The sequence below is a fragment of the Panthera pardus genome, unplaced genomic scaffold (genome assembly GCF_024362965.1).
Source record: "Panthera pardus isolate Hobbes unplaced genomic scaffold, ASM2436296v1 HiC_scaffold_10, whole genome shotgun sequence".
Classification (NCBI taxonomy): Eukaryota; Metazoa; Chordata; class Mammalia; order Carnivora; family Felidae; genus Panthera; species Panthera pardus.
Genome location: NW_026526655.1, coordinates 67,474,429 through 67,499,099, shown reverse-complemented (window position 1 = coordinate 67,499,099; position 24,671 = coordinate 67,474,429). Strand labels below are relative to the sequence as shown.

The 24,671-nt window shown below is 37.7% G+C and overlaps 1 protein-coding gene across 12 annotated transcripts in view; it reads right to left on the bottom strand.

Moving 5' to 3' along the window:
- The window catches only part of COBLL1 (cordon-bleu WH2 repeat protein like 1), a 170,196-nt gene that overhangs the window by 67,681 nt on the left and 77,844 nt on the right, over nt 1-24,671 (bottom strand). Inside the window, exon 1 of one of the 12 annotated variants that reach the window (XM_019458029.2) lies at nt 10,322-10,448. The exons of the other annotated variants lie outside the window; for them this stretch is intronic. The gene's annotated coding sequence lies outside the window, so the exon portion shown is untranslated. Of the gene's footprint in view, nt 1-10,321; nt 10,449-24,671 lie in introns of those variants that run through there. 12 annotated transcript variants of the gene reach the window in all.

Sequence of the window (24,671 nt, the reverse complement as noted above, 5' to 3'; positions counted from 1 at the left end):
GTTGAGTGTCCAATTTCAGCTCAGGTCACGATCTCCCGGTTTGTGGGTTCCGGTCCAGCATCGGGCTCTGTGCTGAGCCTGGAGCTCAGAGCCTGGAGCCTGCTTCAGATTCTGTGTCTCCCTCTCTCTGCTCCTTCCCTGCTCGCACTCTGTCTCTCTCTCTCTCTCTCTCTCTCTCAAAAATAAATAAACATTTTTAAAAAATTTAAAAAAAAGTTTACGGTTTATTTTTGAGAGACAGACAGAGAGAGAGAGACAGAGACAGGGAGAGGCAGAGAGACAGAACACAATCTGAAGCAGGCTCTAGGCTCCTAGCTGTCAGCAGAGAGCCCCATGCGGGGTTCAAACTCACAAACCTTGAGATCATGACCTGCACTGAAGTCTGACACTTAACTGACTGAGCTACCCATGTGCCCCCTTTTATGCTTTTTTTTTAAATTGGTGCTCTCTTTTGTTTTCAACAACATGACTACATTAATTGGCAATAAAAAGAAACATGATAATAAATTCGATATTCACTTTCATTAAGTTCAATTAATGTATGTTTATTACAGTAAAGCAAAAGTGTAACATTTTCTTTGAGATAAAGTATAAAAATCCTTGCTGTCCCAGGATGGAGATCAGTATCTCATTCCTATACCTCATCACAGCTCTTACCTATGTGCCTTTCACTCTATTTATTTCCAACCTAGTGTGTTCTACCTCTCTATCCAGATAACTCCTACCTACTCTTCAAAGTCTAGCTGAAACCACCCTTTCCTAACCCCTCAAAGTACAGTCTCTATATAGCATATACAACAGATTCCATAAATGTGACATTTTTTCCATTTCCCCCCCTGGGTACCAGTTTAATCTCTCTGCCTACGTTTATAACTCTCTGGAGGAAAGAAGCATGCTATTTTACCCACTGCACTTAGCAATGAACAATGAACTGTGATTGGTTATTTGATAAAATACATTTCTGCTTCAGTGAAAAATTCTACAAATAATTACTCTAGCAAATATGTTTCAATGTCACTAGGGCAACCTCTTATAACCTATTTATAACAGAAATAGGTAGCAGACATGCTGAAAACATTCACATGGGCCAATTCAATGATTTGATGGGTTGAAAAAGCATAAAAAGAAAGTAATTACAAATAATGACATACTTATTTTTAAGTACTACAAATTAAAACTTTTGAAAATGTGGTCTTTAATTGCTTTTGGAAGAATTACTACTGCTTTCCATTCAGAAAAATATAAATTTTAATTTCTCCCTCTCCCCATTTCCCACACAAAGTAAAAACCAAACAAGAGAAAGGGCTTCTTTATAAGTAAATATGTAACATCCAGCCATTTAGTATTTTCAAAATTTAAAGTCTCAGATACCCAAGCACCTTTATGCATTTGACATCATGAAAAGCAGAAATTTCCTACACTGTACATTAATTTTCCAAAATAATAGGCATTCAATTTTTAAGAGTATAATTGTGGAGATATATTGTACCTGAGAAAATATTTCTTTTACAGTAGTGACAAGAATGAATTTTTAAAAGTGTTACAATATACATAACACATTTATAAAATCTATATAAGAAAAATTTTACCCAATTTCAAAACATTGTTAATATGTAGAATTGACTACTCATATGTGTTCAACCTACAACTGTCCTGTAAGAGACAATTATGTAGCCGATTCAGCTAAGCACTGGGGATGTAAAGATGATAGGGCCCAATTCCTACTCCTAAAGAGTTCAAACCCCAAAAGGACCAATTAATACACACAAAATCATGACAAAGTTTGATGACTACTCTCATGTAGGTATACAAATGATACAGCTGAAGCTCATGGGAAAAGAAACTTTCCTAGGAACTCAGAAGTGTTTTACAGATAGGAAACATGAGTTAAGTTTAGGGGAATGAATAGAAACTACCAGGGTGGGGGTGGAGGGACATGAAGTAATTTACATTTCAGGCACAGGAAAGCAAATGAAACCATGAAAGAAACTGGTACTTTCACAGAATTGGATAGTTTGGTAAAAATCCACAGAAAAGTCAAAGGAGATGAGAAATCAGTAAATCAATTTTTAAATACTTTGATAAATAAGTGAATTCAGGGGATGCCTAGGTAGCTCAATTGTTTAAGTGTTGGACTTTTGATTGTAGCTCTGGTCATGATCTTAGTCAGGGTTCGTGGGATCAAGCCCCGCACTGGGCTCCATGCTGTTAGCAGATTCTCATTCATTCTCATTTTCTCTCTCTCTCTCTCAAAATAAATAATTAAACTTAAAAGAAAAAAAGAATTCAGTAAACCAGCTCAGTATAACATGAACATGCTAAAGTCAATAGCCTATATAAACAAATGCAAAAGTAGTCAGAAAGTATAATGAAAAAAAACTTTTATACCAGCAACAAAAACGAATCTTAAAAATTGTTATAATACATATAACAAGAATTTCGCAAAATCTGTATGAAAAAAATCTTAAACGCCAAATATTCAGTTTGGATCTCTCCCTTCAACTCCAGATTTGTAAATCTAACGCCTACCTGACATCTGGACTCAGATGACTAACTGGAATCTCCAACTTAATTTAACTTCCGATTTCTCTCTCCAGCTCCTCTAAACCAAATCTTTTTCTCTCCAAGTCTCCTTATCTCTGTAAATCATAATTCTCCCAATTGCTTGAGCCAAAAAATCCCCTCACACACATAGCTGCAATCCAATCCATCAACAATGTCTGCCACTTCTATATGATAGACCTGGATTCCACCAGCAACCCTGTTCACCCAACACCTCTGATCAAGTCGCTAGGTAGTCTCGGTGATCCCACCGTTGGCCCTTCACATTCTTTTCAACACAGCTGCTGGAGTGATCCTTTTAAGTTGTAAGATCACCACACTTCCTCTCATACTCTCCAATGACTTCTGACTTCACCCAGAATAAGATCTAGAGTCCTATAATTTGTCCTTCCTTACCTCTGGTCTCTCTAATTTCCTCTTCCTGTCCTTATGGCACTCCAATACTGTGACTCTTGCCCTTTTCTGGAACACACCTAGAACAATCCTTTTTTTTTTTTTTTTTTTTTTTTTTAACACCTGTAACAATCCTGACTCAAGATTCTCACAGGGTCTGCTTCTAACTTTTTAAGACAGTACCTCTATTTCTCTGCTTTATTTTTGCCATAGGGCTTATCAACAACTAACATATTATTTTTTCATGTCTCCTTCTATTAAAGAGTAATTACTCCCATGACGATAGGGACTAGTCTCCACTGCCTTGTGTCACACATATTTGCAAATACCTAGTATCTCTGGAACAATGCCTGCCACATAGCAGGCACTCATATTTACTGAATGAATTAATTCAATGAATATTTCCCACAAAAGAGGAGGCCCCTATGCATATAACTGGGAAGGAAAACTTCTTACCACCAAGGAAGGGAATGGGTTTTTACATCTGAATAAACTGTGTTGGAGTTTTAGAAATTGATTATATTCTATTTTTGAGAAGATGAGTACTGGAAAATACACACTTGATTTATTAGCAAGAAATAACTGGGACACTTTGGGCTCTTAAAAGAGTTTCATTAGGAAGGCTGAAAAGAAGCCCAAGTGCCACAGGCAGGGAGGTAAAGAAGCGGAACCATTGGGTCTGCAGCGGACATGGCTTTCAAGAGTGGCAGGACAGAGGTCTGAGAGGCACCTCCTGTCGCTGCCATCATCCCCCCCAGCCCCTGATTTCATTAGGGATGAAAGGAGGCACCTTCTCATCTCCAGAAGAGGCCCATCCTGGTTTCTATTTGAATGCCCTCCTCATCCTCTCTACCTTTACACATATTATTTATCCCTCAAGATCCAGACTGAGTCATAATTCCCTGGGACGTCTTTCTACTGCACACCACAATGAACTCTGACGAACAGTTTTAATGTTCTGTGTACGTGTGACTTTTATTTCCTAAAGTACTTTGAAGTCTGTGATGAAAACTCATCTTAAATTACTAAAGATAAGCCTACTTACAAAGAAAAAGGGAAAGCAGAACAAAGCACTAGTTGAAATATTATTTACATAGAACTTCTTTTAAGAACATCTTAGTGTTCCCTGTTATTCAAATAATAAAGCATTGGTCACCTCTGGTCCTGATAACTGGAAAGCATATTGGCAATCAGACCAAGATCTTGCCACAGCGGACTAGAAATCCAACTGGGATAATGCATTGTCTAGTTAAATAATGAATACAAAGCAAAAAAAAAAAAAAAAAAGTGTCATAAAGTAGATGAGTAACATTCAAAATCCAGAGCAATGAGAGCATGATGAAACAAGCTCTGTGGGGGTGGGAAAGTTTACTTCAAAGAGAAGAGATATGTGACTCAGATCATGAAAGAAAAGTAGAATTTAGGTGGGCAGAGCCTGCAGGATCATTATGTGTTGCTTCCCTATTGTGATTCATTTATATTAAATTCGGGAATGTGTCTATAAGTTAAAGTTTGCTTACTACACAATATAGTCTAGTGAGAAGAATACTGGGTAGAGGCCTGGATTTGGTCTAAATCCTAAGTAGTTTCAAGACTTTAACTTAGCCTTTTACTCACCAGCTAAATTTTAAAAATACCTTTTACCTACTTATATCTCTTCTAATATTCTCAATTTTTAAAAATTAGTTGATTTATTTAGAGGGAGAAAGAGAGTAAGCGCGAGTGGGAGAGGGGCAGAGAGAGAATCCCAAACGGGCTCTGTGCTGTCATCACAGAGCCCAACATGGACTCAATCTCACAAACTGTGAGATCATGACCAGAGCCAAAAGCAAGAGGGGAATGTTTAACCAACTGAGCCACCCAGGCACCCCCACCCTACAATGTTCTTAATTTTTTTACTGAGATGCTCTGAAGCAGTAATAAAATTAAATGTTACCCAAAGCCAAAGGTATAGTGAAAATAATCAAAGTTTATGACCTAACCCAGGTATAGGTAATTCTGGTAATGCAAAAAAAAAAAATGAATACTTCCATGTGTAATAACACTATAATTTATTGCTTAAGGATACTAGTTTTTGTTAATATTTAAAAATTACAGTAAATGTCATTGAAGTCCCCAACCCTTTTAAATTTATGTGTTAATGTTTGTTTATTTTTGAGAGTGCATGCGTGAACAGGGGAGGGACAGAGAGAGAATTCCAACCAGGCTCCACACTGACAGTCTGTCATGGGGCTCAAACCCACAAACCGTGAGATTGTGACCTCAGCCAAAATTAAGAGTTGGGAGTTGGAGGTTCAACTGATGGAGTCACCCAGGTGCCCCACCCCCATCCCTTTGAAATAGCAATGTTGGAGTCAGTTTTCCTACCCAGGGGATTTTTACATAAGCTCTTCTTCACCAGTCGCCTAATCTGACTGCCAGTTTCCACTCCTTAGAAACTGCTACCCATAACCAAAAACAACAGCAAATAGGGGGAGATGGAGGGAGACTTACACTGAAAAGATATGGAAAACTCCTCTAGGTTGGGACAAAAATTCATTAATCAAGCCTTAAAAATAACAAGACACAACATCACACATGAATATGGTAAATTGAGTAGTATTATTTACATCTATACTCTCATTTATAATATATTTACATATGAATGCTTGCTTCTGTTTGAGGCACAAAATTTCTTTTTCTCCCCCAGCTTGAGGTATAATTGGTATACAAAAAACTGCACATTATTAATGAATGCAATTTGCTAAGTTTGTACATATGCTTATACTCCCTCCCCAAAAAATATTGCTTTCTTCATTAAAATTACCTCAATATTATACTCCATTTTCATGATAAAATTAAGGTAAACTTTCACACATTGCCATAACATCTTAAAAATATCAAAATGCAATTTTAACACAGAATTCAATTGGTCTCCTGCTAATACTGATTGGTCTTTTTATCACTAGATTTACAAATCACTTCAAATCATGTGTCCATTGCAATCATTACTCCATCTCTGTCAATATTAATATCCTTAAAATAAATGAAAAGAAGGAATATAAGTAAGAACCTCAGCAAAACAACAGAAATCTACTCAAATACCTCTTGGTTTGAAAGAAAAAAGCTTTACATTATATATGAGATATACTTACATCCTTTTTAAAAAAAATTTTTTTTAATGTTTATATTTATTTTTGAGACAGAGAGAGACAGAGCATGAGCAGGGGAGGGGCAGAGAGAGAGAGAGAGAGAGAGAGAGAGAGAGGAAGACACAGGATCCAAAGCAGGCTCCAGGCTCTGAGCTGTCCGCACAGAGCCTGAAGCGGGGCTCGAATTCTCCAACTGTGAGATCATGACCTGGGCCGAAGTCGGACGCTCAACAGACCGAGCCACCCAGGTGCCCTGATATAGTTACATCCTTAGTAAGTTACTCAAGTCCAATGCGATCTCATCTGTTTGCTATATTTATATAGTATTCCTATAGATTCACTCAGGAAAGTAAATATATATATAGTCTATATATATATTCACTCACTATATAAAAATACAGCCTCAATATCAAAGACAAAAATATAAAAGTGGAATAAGAAGTCTAAAAACAATAGGCTTTTTATGTATTACATCCTAATGCCAAAAAGAAATCAAACAGCCAACCTGTCTCCGTATAGCGGGCTACCAAAAATAAGATGCATAGTGGTAAGTGTCAGGGAGGCAGCCCTTCCAAATAACTGGCAATGTTCAGTGGTCCCTAAACTACACATTTCAGCCAGAAAGTGCAGACCGATTCCTCAAAGCAATTTCTTAGTGTTTCTCTTTAGGTTTAATATGAGAAGATTGTATTAAACAGAAATCTGTTCTAATGGTAGGCATAACATTGTGCTACATGCTTGAGGGAATGCAATTAAGAACAACAAAAGGTCTCTTTTCTTGATGAGCCTTATATGAAATTAGAGTGAGCGGGGCAAAGCGGCTTTAAAAGATAAGCACTAATGAGAGGCAACAAAGGGAGACCCCCAAAAATCACATGATTCTTAACGGACATTTCTCTTGTCAAGGTCACCAATCACCTATGTGTGTCCAAATCTCATGGAAGATTACCTGAGTCATCTCAGTTACATTTGAGTGAGTTTCTAAATTCCAATAAGGACACATTTCACAGCTGTGCAACAGCTGTGCTGGGAATCCTTTTCCCTCAGCTTCTCTGTGTGACAATACAATTTACTATGTTCTTCTTCCTTCACTGTCACTCCTCAGTCTCTATCCTCATCTCCCTGTCCCAGGCTCCTTCCCTGCCCTTTTCTCTTTCTACAACTCTCCCTTCCAGGTGATTTCATCAAACTCCAAGGCTTTAACTACAAGTAGAGGACTCTCAAACTTACTTCCCCAACCCTGACTTGTTTCTTGAGCTCTGATTAAATGCTCAGTAATTGCATGGTCATCTCCATTTGGATGTCCAATAGGTATCTCACAACCCATACTCTTGATTCTCTTTTCCATCCCAATTCACATCCAACACCCTCCCAACCCATCCTGGTATTCCCCATGTCTGCAAATGGCACCACACTAAACACCCCATTAACTCAAGAAAAACTCTTAGGCATCTCTTGATTCCTCTCTGTCACTATCTCCTATTTCCAAGCTACTATCATCAGCTACTTGTCATCAGCTTCTCTGTTATCACCCTGGTAATTAAAGCATCATCTCTTGGGGCACCTGCGTGGCTCAGACGGTTAAGCGTCCAACTTCCATTCGGGTCATGGTCTCATGGTTTGTGAATTCAAGCCCTGCATTGGGCTCTGTGCTGACAGCTCAGAGCCTGGAGGCTGCTTTGGATTCTCCCTCTCTCTCTGCCCTTCCCCTGCTCACACTCTGTCTCTCTCTCTCTCTCTTTCAAAAATAAATAAACATTAAAAACATTTTCTTTAAAAAAAGCATCATCCCTTGTTTAGACTGTTCCAATAGCCTCCTGACTGATCTCTTCTGTTTTTCCTCTTGTGCCTTAAAATCTATTCTCTTCAGCAGTCAGGAGTGATCTTTTAAATATGTAAATCTGATCACTTTGTATCTATGAGCTCTCACTGGCCTCCCAATGCACTAAGAATAAAACTCAAATCCCTGTCTTTGGTGTACAAGGCCCTAGATGAGCCAACCTGGTGGCTGTCAATGTGTGATTTCAGAGTAGCAGCTTCTAGGACCTTGTTATAAATGTACATTTTGGGGGCACCTGGATGGCTCAGTAAGTTAAGTGTCTGGCTCTTGATTTTGGCTCAGGTCCTGATCTCATGGTTGGTGAGATAGAACTCTGTGTCAGGCTCCACGCTGACAGTGTGGAATCTGCTTTGGATTCTCTCTCTCTCTCTGCCCCTCCCCTACTCATGTTCTCTCTTTCAAAATAAATAAATAAACTTAAAACAAAAAAGAAATGCACGTTTTCAGGGCCTACGGGGGACTTACATAACTAGAAACACTGGAGGTAGAGCCCTACAATTTGCATTTGACAACTCCTAAGTGATTGTGATGCACGCTAAAGTCCAAGCAAGCACTGACTTAGCCTCTGCAAACCTCTGAGCTCCCCTCCGGTGACTGTTTCAGCTCCCTGTGTAATTCACACTGGCATCCTTTACCTCCTCAAATAGGCCAAACCCTTTCACTTCTACCCAAAGTGCTTTTAACCATAGAACTTCAAGTTGCCTGCTCCGTGAGCTCATTCAGACTGCAGATCAACTATTTCCTCCTGATAGAGGTATTCTGTCACCACTCAAAAGAGGTGCAAAAGCCGATCCATACCCATCCATCTCCCCCTACTCTTCACACAACTCCATTTTGTCCTCATCACATTTATCACTATCTGATATAACCCTGTTCATTCATGTATTCACTTATTATTTGATGGCAGCCTCTGGAATGAAAATTCTACGAGAACTGGGACCTGGCCTGTGTCATTCTCTGCTACCACCTCTAGAATGTTAAGTGCGACAAGACAGGGTAGGGTGGTCTATAAGTGTTTGCTGATTTAATCGAGGGAAGAAAGGATGGAAGGTTATATCAATTCCATGAATTCATAGGAGAATAAGAGCTTGGTGGGTTGCTAAGAATCAATTATTTTGTGACCAGTCACAAATATAAGAATTTCAAAGAGACCAACATAGATAAAAGTACTCAATCCTCAAAAAGATTTTAAATCTTCTATTGTGGGGGCAGGGGGAGGGCAGAATTAAGGATTAAGTTGGAACAGACTGAATTCTAGAGTAGAAAGAAATCTTCATTTTGCCCAGATGTTCAGTAACTTGCTGAGGGTCAGAACTCAGATGTCCTAGCTATGGCTTCCTTTGACCAGTGAGGACCATGATTAATATGAGAAAAGAATAACTTAATTTCATCTTTAAGAATGGAACTCCTCTCTCAGGTACATCTGGAATAATGTACCAAATAAAGAGGCAAGGGTATTCTTCATATCAAAGTAAGCACTTATTAAATGCTAATGCCTTCAAGTCCCCAAAATGATTCCAACAGGACACAATGGAAAAATAAAATAGCTTCATCCTAGTTTATTACCATATCATCAACAACAGATAACACTGGAGTGCTGACTCTGTGTTGGAAATTCCCCTAGGTGTTTTACACCTGCTAACTCTTCACAGCACTGTATAAGTGTGCCCATCTTCATGTTCCAGATGAAGAGAACTGATGCACAGTGTTTAAGGAACTTAGCTATCAGTGCTAGAGTGGAGATTTAAACCCAAGTTGTTGAATTCTAACGCCAGTGCTCTGAGCTACTTACTATATCACTGCTTTGGGAGCTGAAACAGTCCTACAAAATAACAGCAACAAAAAATGAATGAGCAAAAAGCCATGTAGTAGAGGAGAAAAAAGTAAGCAGCTATTGAATATTTACTGCTAAGCACTGTGCAAGAACCCTTTTTCTACACTTAATCTCACGAGGCAGGTGTCACTGCCATATAACTGGGTTTTACAGAGGTTAAGAAACTTGTTCCAAAGCACACAGAACCTGGTACCAAACCCTCTAGATAACCTCAACAAGGGCCATCTAAACAATCCCTGATATTTAAGTAGGATTGCAGACGTTAGATGTGCAAATGCCCACTCACACCTACAGAGGCTGCTACTTCCTCTGGTGGAGTTGTGGAAACAAAGTACTAGGACTCAAAAAGCACAATGGCTGCCTGTGTCACCTTAAGTTAATCATTTCTCTAGTCCCCCATTCCTTCACTTACAAAATACAAGTATCGAAACAGATGATCTCAGGTCCCTTTCCACATCTAACATACAGAGATTTGTGCATAATAACGTTGTTTAGAGACTGAGAATGGCAGCCTTGGATATCTTCGAACTGGGGCAGGGCACAGTGTCTGAGCTAACTTACAAATACCATTTGGCGGAAAGAGTGGCATGGACAGGACCCCCTCTCCCAGAGAGCTCTTCCTATCCTGAGAACATGCTGGTCCTGGTCAGGAAAGGGTCTCTCTCTTCTGAGCTCACAGGAAATGCTTCCATTTCCAAGCGCCTTTCTCTGTCTTGGCATACACACTAGGAAAAAATGATGAACAGAGTGACAAACTCAAAAAACAGTTTGAAAAGTTTCTGGTTTCAGTCTCCCACACTCAATACTTTCACATTTCAAAACTTGGAATACAAGGTTCCTATCAGAAGCCATTCATCACTTCAGGGATTTTTGCACCCATTGCACCTCCACTCAAATCTGATCAACAATCCAAACTACGTTAACTATATCCTGGGTTTCCATCATCTTTGATATCTTTCCTTCTTCCCAGAACACGCACACGAAATGCACCGATTATCTTAATTTCCACTTTCCTGTTCCTTCCAAGTATCATTTTATCTCCCTCCTTCCTTTTGCAGCCAAACTTCCAGAACTCTGCTGCCCAATGGGGTAGCCATGTGGCTACTGAGCACTTGAAACGTGACTAGTGTGACTGAGGGATTATACTTTTAGTGAACTTAAATTTTAAAACTGATACTTGATTCAATTGTTGGCAAACATTCAAGTATATTTGGAACAATTCAGGTATGTGGATCTATTTTTGAACTATAAATTTTATGACAACTAAATACAGACCATGTCCTTCTAATGAAAATAAACCGTCTGAATGGAGATGTGCTATAAGTGTAAAATACACACTGTATTTTATTGATTAGTACAATAGTTAATATAAATATATTTATATTTGATTACATATGAAATAATATTTTTACATACTATGTTAAATGAAATGTATTTCTGAGAGAGAGCCTCCAAGATGGCCCCCATGACCCTGCCTCCATGTGTAATCCCCTCTCATTGAATGTGGATTTGGATTTAGTGACTCATGTTCAGTGAATAGAATATAGCAAAGAATGTCACTTCTGAGATTGGGTTACCAGAACACTGTAGCGTCAGTTTTAGGAGTTCTCACTGGCTCTAAGGGAAGCCTGTTGCCAGGCTGTCAGTTTCCCTGTGTTTCTCTGGCCAACAGGTAAGGAGGACTTGAGCCCTGCCAAAAGCCATGAGTTTGAGCTTGAAAGTGGATGCCACCTCGGCTGAGACTTAAGCCCCAGCTGACATCTTGACTGCAGCCTCACCTCCCTAATCAATCTAGAGAAGTATGGTTCTGCACAAACCCCATGCCTCCACTCCAGCAGCAGGTGAACTGACATACACACTACACTTGAAAGCACCCACTGCTCATGCCATCACCTGCACGAAGAGAACATTCTCTTCGCCAACAACCAGTGAAAATCTTCTCTTCGGGTGCCGTTTTTTAAGAACCTTTCTTGTTTTACACATGGAAGTCATTCTACTTTAAAATCTTCTAGATTTATAGATTTATATAAATTTATACATAAATACAATTTATGTATTTATAAATTTATATGCATATAAATTTATATTGTAAATACAATGTATTGTAAATTTATATATATAAATTTATGGATTTATATCTATAGTAGGATGCTTGTATAGATCCTTTTGTTCACTAAGTATCTATGATGAGTCATCACATCCAACATACTATGCAGATGAAGTGGGGTAAGTCCAGAGAGGTTTTTCCTTCTAGCACTGTTAGTGGTATGGTAGAAAGAGTTAAAAGAAACCCAAATAAGGAATTACAGTGTAGAAATAAAGTACCCCAGGCTGCCTTGTGTCTTAAAGCACAGTTCTCAATGCACTCCACCTTATCTGCCAGAAAACTTTTTGAAGCAGAAATCATGAATATATTTTTTTTTTGTATTTTTGATTAATACATCACCTTTTTCAGAGTATGCTCAATCATTTCTTAAGGAGTGAACTATTCAACTACAGTTTTCATTTGGTTTATCCATTTTTTATTATATCCCTCTCAAGTCTTCCTTTTTTATTACTTTTAGGAACTTAGCAATTGTGTAAAGTGAAGACAAGGACATAATAGAATCTCTTTGTAACAAAGGTCTTCCAGGATAAATCAGCATGAGTAAATGAAGCTTTTGTTGTGGTTTAGTTGTCATAAACCCAAAAAAGCACAGATGCTCTCTTCTGTTTTAACCACATATCCATTCCAAAAGCAGAAATGAAATTTCCAAAAGTTAATTCTGGTGAGGAACGGTTTAATATCCACTATGGTAGCCAGCTAATGAGATGCTAAACAACATAATTTACACTCCCTACTCCCACCTGACTTCTCAGCAGGTAATTTCTGAGAAATTTCTTCAACATTTAGTGATATCCGATAACATTCTCAATACCAAAAGCCTGATTTGTAATCTTCATTTGTTTATATATCTAAAATAGCTAAAAACCACACATTGTATCACATTTTATAAAAGTCAATAGGACAATAATTTACTTCTGAGTGTTTCTAAGACAAACTCTTATTTTCACACACACACACACACACACACACACACACACACACAGATGCACACATACACACATGCAATGCTTAAGATAGTTAACTGCATAATTTGGTTTTCACCTTTTTTTGGTTGGGAGGCTATCAGTGGTGTGGCAGGGGGAAAACAAAAATATCTAGCTCATAGATACATAATCTCCCTGTGACAACATTAACATATTACATGTAGAAAAGCACAAGGTGATATAAAAGAAGTACACATTTGCAATTGAAAAGGAAAAAAAAAATCTACATATAAATCCTGAAAAGGTACTGAAAGAGTTCAAGATTTTGAAATGAGTCAGAGATCTTGGTTTGTGCTTAGGGCTGCACTTATTAGCAGGTCACTAATCTCTCTGGAACAATTTCTTCAATCACGAAATTGGATAATCTATCCCACCTCACAGGGTTGCTGAGAGAGTTAAATGCGTAATGCATATTCATTGTCTAGCCCAGTGGTTCTCCAACTTGGCTATACAATGGACTCACCTGAGGAGTTTTAGAAAATGCTGAGGCCTACGTCTCACTTTCGGAAATTAATTTAATTGGCTTGTGGGGATTTTTTAAACCTCCCCAAGTTGATTCTAAAGTGCAGCCAAGTTTGAGATCCACTAGTCTAGGATAATGCATGGCCTATAATAGGTATTCAGAGTTAACGATATACCTTCATAAGAACTTTGTAAATGCTGAAACACTGCCTGAAGGTTGCTACTTAGGTCAAGAAGGTCTCAGAATCACTTAATATGACAAATCTTAGAAGGTAGTCCAAAAGTTTTATAATAACTTTTCAAATCTAAATATCCAAAATATTTTTGCCTCCTAATTCCTTATAAGAGGAAGGAAAACATAAATCTCCCTTGATATTTTCACTGAGGTATAATTTAATACAAAAAAATGTTCAGATATAAGTGAATATTTTGATTCATGTATACACACTCCAAGAACCAACCCACAAAGACAGAGTACAAAAATGTATCTATAACGGGGGCTTGGGTGGCTCAGTCCATTAAGCTTCAGACTCTTGATTTCAGCTCAGGTCATGATCTCACAGTTTGTGAGTTTGAGCCCCATGTCGGGCTCTGTGTAATGCCAGGGCACGTGCACATACTCTCTCTCTCTCTCAAAAATAAGTAAATAGACATTTTTTAAAAAATGTATCTATAAATTAAAAATTAAATATTTAATTTCTCATCTGTTCCATAATTGTCACTGCAATTTCAGTTTGTCTCTGGGCTGTCCCCAACATCTTATGGAGATGTTTATCTTAAGCAGTTAGGAAAGTCAAACAAGAGGTAGGATAAGGAAAGTCTCCAGTAGAAACGTGCATATCAAAGGAAGAGATAAAAAAAAAAAAAAATTCATCAAAACAAATGAGCAAAGTTGAAAAAACAGACCTGAAAGCAATATAAAGAATGAGTCACAAGACAGTCAACAACATTTATTGGGCACCCACTGTGTGCTCAGTGCTATAGAAAGAAACTGGGTAGATTAAAGAAATACCATGAGGTCCTCAGATAGCAGTTATGTAAAAATGAAGTGAGTCCAACTAAACACTCAAAGATATCCTAAAAGGATCTTACAAAAAAAAAAAACAAAACCCAAAAAACAAAAAAACCTTACATTAACTGAATGCCTATCTAGCTCCAGGAACTAAATTCATTCAGTAAATAATTTCTCTCAAAAACTAACTGAAACTCCAAAACCATGACCCAGTGCTCACTTGCTGCTCCATTTACTCTGTACATAGTCTTCTGTCTGGTGAGTAATAAATGTCAGGATCAACTGGGCTCAGCATCATCTACTGAAAGCTTCCTTTGAACTTTGAAAGTGATGCCTGCCTGGCAGGCAATGTATATGGGACAGTCAATGCAGTTTATGAAAATTAGTCTAAACAGTAATAAAACTGTGATTGATACTACAATCTAAAAATTCAAAAATGAGTAACATAAACATGGATAGAGTGAACTATGCAAAACTTCTCAGACTTCCTTTTTCTTTGCCAGATAAAAATTAAGTACAAAAAGTCCTGTATAACTCCACTTTTTCAAAAGAGGTTACATACTTACTGAAAAGTAAAGAAAGAGTTACTGATCAAATTTAAGGTAAAAAGTATTTTTTAAAATTTATTTTGAGAGAGTATGTGTACACTCATGCACTATTGGGGGAGGGACAGAGAGAGAGAGACAGAGGGGGAGAGGGAGAGAGAGAGGGAGAGAGGGAGGGAGAGAGAGGGAGGGAGGGAGGGAGAGGGAGGGAGGGAGAGAGAGAGGCAGGAAATCCCAAGCAGGCTCCATGCTGTCAGTGCAGAGACTGATGGGGGGCTCCCCTCGATCTCACAAACCATGAGATCATGACCTGAGATGAAATCAAGAGTCAGAAGCTTAACTGACTGAGCCATCCAGGCACCCCAAGGCAAGAATTTACCCACAAATTGTTTCATCTTATTATGAGCTCTGAGACAATAAAATTATAAAGAAAGAAATGTTCACCCCTAAAAGGAAGTTAAAAAGTTCTTAGTTGCAAGGCACCTACTGGCTCAGTCAGTTAAGGGCTTGACTTCAACTCAGGTCATGATCTCCTGGTTCGTGAGTTCGAGCCCCATGTGGGGCTCTCTACTGACAGCTCAGAGCCTAGAGCCTGCTTTAGATTCTGTTTCCCTCTCTCTCTCTGCCCCTTCCCCACTCACACTGTGTCTCTCTCTCAAAAAAAATAAACATTGAAAAAACGTTCTTAGTTGCAATCAAAATTGCCCTTAAGTAGGTAAATGGACAAATGAAACATGGTATATCTGAAATTTTACTCATCGCTAAAATGAAATGAAGTATCAAGTCATGAAAGACCCTTAAATGCATATTCTAAGTGCAAGAAATCAGTTTGAAAAGGCTACATTGCATGATTGTACATTGTAGGATTCCAACTATATGACATTCTGGCAAAATTGTGGAGATAATAAAAAGATCAGGTGTTGTCAGGGATTGTGGGGTGGAGTGAAGGGAGAGGAACAGGTGAAGCACAGAGGATTTTTGGAGCAGTGAAAACACTCTATACAATACTATAATGATGCACACATGTCCTTGTATATTTGTCCAAACCTGTAGGATGTACAACATCAAGAGCGGTCCCCAGTATAAATTATGGATTTGGGGTGACTATGATGTCTCAATGTAGGTTCCTCAGTTGTGACAAATGCACCACTCTGGTGACGTATATTAATAATGGGGGAGGCTATGCATGTGCGGGGACAGGGTATACATAAAAACCTATGTACCTTCTATTCAATTTTTCTCTGAACCTAAAACTGCTATAAAAAGAATTAAGTCCTGGGGCACCTATGTGGCTCAGTTGGTTGAGCATCTGACTCTTGATTTTGGCTCAGGTCATGATCCCAGGGTCATGGGATCAAGCCCCACACCAGGCTTGATGCTGAGCGTGGAGCCAGCTTCATATTCTCTTATCTCTCCCCCATTGTCCCTCTCCCCTGCTTGCACTCTAGAAAAAACTAACAATAAAAAAAAATTAAGTCTTTTTAAAAAAGCTCTTAGTTGGAATACTTTTCCAGTTTTCAAAAGCATGCTATGTAAGGAACTAAAAAACCTTAAATGTGGACATTATAATAATTAAAATATCTATACCTATGTACATTACTTAGTGGGCATGTAGATGTTAGCCAAGCAAGCACACTAATAATAAATTAACCAATTATAAAATGAAAATAAAAGTTGCCTTCAAGTCACAATTTCAATAACCGTTTCTCAAATACAAGCATAACTCAGAGATATTGCGGGTTCAGTTCCAGACCATGGCAATAAAGCAAATTTTGCAATAGTGAGTCAAATTAATTTTTTTTACTTCCCAGTATATATAAAATTTATATTTAAACTATATGGTAGTCTATTAAGTATGCAATAAATAGAATTATGTCTAAAAAATAATGTATACACCTTAATTAAAAAGTACCGTATTGCTAAAAAATGCAAACCATCGTCTGAGTTTTCAGTGAGTCGTAATTACTAATCACAAATTACTATAATAATAAAGAAAAGTCTGCAATAATGCGAGAATTACCAAAACGTGACATAGACACACAAAATGAGCCAATGCTGTTGGAAAAATGGTGGCAGTGACTTACTTAATACCAGGTTGCCACAAACCTTCAATTTGCAACAAAAGCAAATAAAGTGAAGCACAGTAAAGCAAACCGCAGTAAAACAAGGTATGTCTGTATGTACTTTGGTAAATATTAAACAGCATTTAGTCATTAGTCTCTGTTAAAGTTTTCAATCTTTGTTGGGGAGTGGTGTGTGTTAGAGTAAACCACATTCAAACAAAACCTTCACTGCCTATTGATAAAGAAAAGTCCTTGGAATGAATTTTCCTAGCTAGAGAATTTATCAACTACTGGGCTAATAAAACTACTTGGAAATAGTGTCTCAAACTTCGGAAATATTACAGTCTAAAGTCACACCTTATACAAAAATTAACCTAAAGCTGATATAAATGTAAAATATAAACTTATAAAATGTTTAGTAAAATACAGGAGAAAATCTTTGGGACCAATGCTTAGGCAAAAGGTTCTTAGACATGACACCAAAGACACAATCCACAAAAGATTTTTTTAAATGTCGATAAAGTGGACTTCATCAAAAATTAAACTTTTGCTCTGCGAAAGACCTTGTGAAGAGTCTAAAAAAAAGAAACAAAAAAATATCAGAATAGGGGAAAATATCTACAAGTCATAGAACCAAATGACGTATCCAGAAAAGAGAGAGCGCGCTCTAAACTCTACAGTAAGAAAACAATAAGGAATACAATTATAAAATGGGCAAAAGCTCTGAACGCTACCAAAGACGACATAAGAATGGCAAACAGGCACATGAAAAGACGTTCAACATCATTCTCCATTAGGGAAATGCAAATTAAAGCTATGATGAGAGGGGCGCCTGGGTGGCTCAGTCGGTTGAGTGTCCTACTTCGGCTCAGGTCATGATCTCGTGGTTCATGAGTTTAAGCCCCACGCTGGGCTCTGTGCTGACAGCTCAGAGCCTGGAGCCTGCTTCAAATTCTGTGTCCCCCCCCCCCCCTGCCCCTCCCCTGCTCTTGCTTTCTCTCGCAAAACTAAGTAAATATTAAAAGCTCTTAAAAAAAAGAAAAGAAAAAAGCTATGATGAGATACCGCAACACACCTAAATCAAAAACTACTGATATCAAGTGCAGATGAGACTGTGCAGAAACTGGATCTCTCCTATGTGGCTTATGTAACGTGCCTGCAAAATGGTATGGTCACTTGGGGAAAGTTTGGGAGTGAAATATGAGGCTAAATACACACTCCATATGGTCCTGCAATCTACTGTTGATAGTTGCACGACAGAAATGAAAACTTACGTTCATATAAAACCTGTACAAGAGTGTTTACGGCAGCTCTCTTTTTAACCCCAAACTGGAAACAACCCAAATGTGTGCCTGTATAAGAATGAATAAACAAGGTGTGGTACATCCATACATCAGACTCAGCAATAAAAAGCAACAAAGTCTTGATACACTCGATATCTCAGAGGATCTCAAGAGCATTATGCTGAGTGAAAAAAGCCAGTCTCACCGGGTTACATATTGTAAGGTTCTATTTATGTAAGAGTCCTAAAGTGACAAACTTAAGGTCATGGAATACAGATTACTGCCCGCCTGGGTTGGAGGTAGGTGTGACTAGTAAGGGGTAATACAAAGGAGTTCCTGTGTGGTGATGCAACAGCTCTGTTTTCTGAGTGTGGGCTGTCACACAAATCTATGTAGCAAAATGTCGTAGAATTAGAAATCAAAACAGATAGATAATAAAGAATGCACGTAAAAGCTGATGAAGTCTGAACAAGGTCTATGCCTGAGTTGATAGTATTGCAGCAGTGTCACTTCCCTGGTTTTAATAATGTATTATAGTTATGGAAGATATTATTTTTGGGAGAAGCTTTGGGGAAGGCATATAAAAGTGCATTATTTTTGCAACTTTTAGCAAATCAAACTATTTGAAAATAAAAAATTACAATATATCAACAATAGCCAAAGTATGGAAAGAGCCCAAATGTCCATCAATGGATGAATGGATAAAGATGATGTGGTATATATACACAATGGAGTATTACTCGGCAATCCAACAGAATGAAATCTTGCCATTTTCAACTACGTGGATGGAACTAGAGGGTATTATCCTATGCGAAATTAGAGAAAGACAAATATCATATGACTTCACTCACATGAGGACTTCAAGACACAGAACAGATGAACATAAGGGAAGTGAAGCAAAAATAACAGAAAAACGGGGGGTGGGGGGGATGAAACATCAGAGACTTTTTTTTTAGTTATTTTAAGTTTATTAATTCAAGTTTATTCTTGAAGGTTTTTATTATTCCAATAAATTTAAACAGCAAGGATTATAAATGTATATTAGGATTTTTAACACATTTTTAATAACCCAAACATACAAGTCAAGATTTTCCCCACCTAAATTTGAGTACATTTTTCCCCTCTGGAGTTACCAGTTAACCACTCAAAGCCCTGCTTTGATTGGGTTCACAAATCAATACATGCCGAGAAGGCAGGGAACAAATAAATGTGATGTGACCAATGATAGTGAATATCTTGTTCTGAGCTAAAAGAAATCTCTAAGATCAAAATCTATGGTATTAATAAGAAACCTTATTGACATCAGAGACTCTTAAATATGGAGAACAAACAGAGGGTTACTGGAGGGTTTGTGGGAGGGGGGATGGGCTAAATGGGTAAGGGGCATTAAGGAATCTACCCGTGCAATCATTGTTGCACTATATGCTAACTAACTTGGATACAAATTAAAAAAAAATTAAAAAATAAAATAAAAGTTAACACATAAAAAATTACAATAAAAATAGATTAAGGTAGTGATAGGCATTTGATCTCAAAATTTGATAGGCATTAGAATCATCTATGGAATTTGTTTCTAGTATAGATTTGCTTGAGTGGTCCCATATTGTACCTATTTAAATAGAATCTGTATACGGGGCCCAAGTGATATATACCAGTGATCCAGCACATTACACTTTGAGAACCATTGGACTAAAATAAAGGCAAAGGCATTATTAAAATGATGATCCCCATCAATACATATTGCTCTACTTCATGGCCAGTTACTAAAGAAGTCTTACCTACACAGAATCTCATTCACAGACTATCTAGCTGAGCTAAGAGGCTCTCATTTATAGACACAGTAAAAGACATGCAAATGAATTTAATTCTTTATTTTAAAAACACAAATACTATTATTCATAACACACACATTTGTGTGTCTATTAAAGTCTTTACCTGTACTTCTACGTAAAATAACTATTGTTGGCAAATAACAAGTACACACATATAATGGGCATCAAAGTACTTAATTTAAATTTTTTTAAGTTTTTTTTAATGTTTATTATTTTTGAGAGGGAGAGAGAGAGAGAAAGAGAGACAGACAGACAGAGCATAAGCAGGGGAGCGGGTGAGAGACTGAAGAGACACAGAATCCTAAGCAGGCTCCAGGCTCCGAGCTGTCAGCACAGAGCCTCACATGGGGCTCAAACTCACGAACCGAACCGTGAGATCATGACCTGAGCTGAAATCGGATGCTTAACCAGCTGAGTCACCCAGGTAACCCAAGGCACATGATTTAAAAGCTTCTTTTATTAGGAAAAAAAAATGAGAAGATCAACTTAGACATTATTCTATATGCAACATCATAAAAATTAAACCCCAAGAAGTCTGTCAAGATTTAATTCAATTATTTCCTCCTTAGAGGCCATACACAAGGATTGGTAAGAGCTGCACACTTTCAAACCCTAGACCCATGGCTTTTGCATTTACATTGAGTGTCTCTGTGCTAAGCACCTACTAGGCCCCTTTTACCTCACAGAGGGAGGAATGATTCAGTTTCCCAATGTCTCCCATCCATCTTTTTACCAAAAGAAATACAACAATAAAACAGGATAAATCAAGTCTTGGAACACCATTTCTGAAAGGCTGCTCAATCTTAAATCTTAAATCTCAGTCTTAAACATCTGCTGTAAATTCTTAAATGCAAACTCATTTGCTCTCAGCTCTGTGAAAAAATTAATTCTTTTGGATGAAATGTATAAAGCCATTTTCTGATTTGTGCTCAAATAATTCACCTAATAATTAGCAAATCTAGTAATCAGCAAAATCTGGAATGTGGATAGCCTACAGCCCAGTTTCTCCTACAAATCGATGATGTGGGGAAATGGGACGAGGACAAGAACTGGCGTAGAATGGGAGATTTAAGTGCCGTAACCACCAAAGGAATGTGGGAAATTGACTCCAGTTTGGACAAACTGACTGCTAGAGAAATTTAAAGGAGTATTAGATGATACGTTAATTCTGCTAAATACTATAATACTAGAGAAGGCATGTTTAAAAACAAGAGTCCTTATCACTCATACACATACAAGAAAATACTCATAAGTAAAGTGGCTATGGGTGGGATATTCTTCAAAAGAGAAAAGGGGAAGAAAATAGAGGTAGGGAAGGTCAGAAGCTGGGTGATGAGTAATAAATACTCTTTCCTTTTGTGTTTGAGAATTACTGATAGAGAACCACCCCCCCCCCCAATTTTATGTCTTATGGTACAGATGAACAAAACAATTAGAAACAATTGAAAAAAACATTACTAAGGCTAATCAAAAATGCATATTTAAAATATATCTAGATCAGGGGCACCTGGGTGGCTCAGTCGGTTAGGCGTCTGACTTTGGCTCAGGTCATGATCTCACGGTTCATGGGCTCGAGCCCCGTGCCGGGCTCTGTGCTGACAGCTTGGAGCCTGGAGCCTGCTTCTGATTCTGTGTCTCCCTCTCTCTCTGCCCCTCCCCTGCTCACACTCTCTGTTTCTCAAAAAATAAATAAATGTAAAAAAAAGTTTTAAATATATCTAGATCAAATACATGCTGACCTCCTAAATGAAAGTCACTTCTGCCCTTTCGTATGCAAAATGAGCTGTGCTGGAAAATTTGTGAAGTTTCTTCTACTCCAATACTCTAAGTGCTTTAAATAAGCAGAGATTGCTGGGGTGCCTGGGTGACTCAGTTGGTTAAGTGTCCCACTTAGGCCCCAGTCATGATCTTGTGTTTCGTGAGTTTGAGCCCTGTGTCGGGCTCTGTGCTGACAGCTCAGAGTCTGGACGTGCTTCAGATTCTGTGTTCCCCTCTCCCTCCACTCCACCCTTGCTTGTGCTCTCTTTCAAAATTGAATAAACATTAAAAAAATTTAAATAAGCAAAGACTGGGGCCCCTGGGTGGCTCATTTGGTTAAGTGTCTGACTTTGGCTCAGCTCATGATCTCATGATCCATGAGTTTGAGCCCAGTGTTAGGCTCTGTGCTGACAGCTCAGAGACTAGAGCCTGCTTCTGATTCTGTGTCTCCCTCTCTCTCTGCACCTCCTCCACTCATTCTCTCTCTCTCTCTTAAAAATAAACATTAAAAATTTTTTAAAATAAAATAAGTAAATAAGCACAGATTATCATTTTTCTTTCTAATATGTATGTCCTATTCCTAACCCGCCTGGGGCCCTAGGCAGCCACTAATCTACTTGCTTTCTCTATACACTTGGCTTTTTGGATATTTCATATAAATAGAATTATAAAATATATGTCCTCTTCTCTCTGGTTCTCTCACTATGATACTTTTGAGGTTTGTCCATATTGTAGTATGTAACTGTACTTTCCTACTATTTATTGCCCAGTATTATTCCATTATATGACTAGACCACATTTTATCCATTCATTAATTGAAGGATATTTGGGTTGTTTCCATTTGTGGCTATTATAATTAATGCTGCTATGAAGAGTCACAAGCAAGTCCTTGCACATACCCCTTGTTGGTATATCATTCTTGTTAAGACTTCAAAACAAAACCAATATAGTATGTTCCCAAGTACCCAGTGTAATTCCTCCCAGACTCACAGAAATAGTTTAAAGCCATGATTCCCTAAAGCTATTTGACATCACTGGCATTTAAATGTATAACATATTTGGGGCGCCTAGGTGGCTTAGTAGGTTAAGCGTCCAACTTCAGCTCAGGTCATGATCTCCTGGGTTGGTGAGTTTGAGCCCCACATCGGGCTCTGGGCTGACGGCTCAGAGCCTGGAGCCTGCTTCAGATTCTGCATCTCCCTTTCTCTCTGCCCCTCCCAAGCTTAGGCTCAGTTTCTCTCAAAAATAAATAAACATTAAAAAAAATTTAAAAGTATAACATATTCATGGAAGACTAATAAAATTCAAGAATTATTAGTCACACTTAGACTAAACAAAACACAGCCTCAGACACAAACTGATTATTCAAGGAACATTTTGGTTACAATTCAAACAGCTCAAGAACTGCTTTTCCAGTAAAGCCATTCTTCTTTCAACTACAGATCAAAGGGTTAGTATAAATGTTAATGTGCAATAACTATAATGAATAATATAATTAAACATATTTGTTTTAAGGCAAGATATAAAGCAGCAATCATTGAATACATTAATACATCTAATAAAAAAGAGGTGTTGGTATAATGAAAACACAGCATAACTGTGTTTATGTACTGGTTTCACTACCTAACCCCAGAAATTTAGGATTCCCCTTAAGTGTTGCTTATGCAATAACGTGTAGTTCAAAACTGTACTTTTAAACTCTGACATAGAACTGTAGAAATGTCTTTAATACTTTTCTTACATACTTAATAAACTCATTTGGGAAAATATCTCTAGAGTTTTAATATATACACAGAATTGGTATTGACGTTATCTTACAGAAAGCACTTGGGAATGATTTTGGAAAATGATCATAAAGGAACACAAATATAAGAAAACCCTCTGTACCTAATCAGAAGGCCATTTAAAAAGCCACCTAAAATATGAAATCAAAAGTTCAAGTAAACCTCAAGCATGTCATTTTGACTTAAAAAACACAGATGTAAATCATACATTGATGATCTGTGATGTAAAGTGAAAGCTTATCTTTGCAAATATACACACTGTGGATTTTCACCCCGTTGGTCTTGCAGAGAAGTAGCACACAATGGTTTCCTTTCACTTCCAGTTTTTTAAAGTAAGCAACAGATTTCAAGACACCTGCAAGCAATTTGAGTGCAAATTCCTTGATTTTTATCATTTTTATTCTTTTAGTTCTCTCATTCAGCACATTTTTGATAAATATAATAAGAGGTGCCAGCAGGAAATCTAGAAAGTAGCCTACTGGCTCCAGCAGTTCACTGAGCAAAGCACAGCCATTTCAGCAGGTTTCACCCAGGGAGGGAAAGTCTCATTTGACCCTGTAAGGAAGTTCACTGAAGTTGAAGGGCTTCTACAGTATTAATAGACATAAGATTGCTGGGGAACTTTGATCCATACACTGAGAAATCTTTAAGAAATACTGGCCCCAAACCCATTTTTATAGTTCATCCAAACACTTGCAAGCTAAACAAAAACCACATCAGGTACCTCTTAATCTTGTAAGAAAGGTAGTAAAAAATGAGAACACTGCAGATCAGATCACAGGTCAGAAATTATACTAATAATACTCTCAACAGAGTAATAATTCAAGCAGTATTAAGATATAAATACATTAAAGTATAACTTTCAAGAAACCATCATTTTTATCCTTCTGTAGAAACACTCCCTTTCATCTGGGGAAGGAATAATCTGGGACTATCCTATTTATTAATTAAATGCTTTCATGATTATTTTCAATCTCAATAATTTAATAAAATGAAAGTTAAGAAAAACCTAGAAATAAAATCTTATTTGTGCCATCAGAACTGAAAAATCCCAATGAAAATGAAAACTAAATATTTACTGA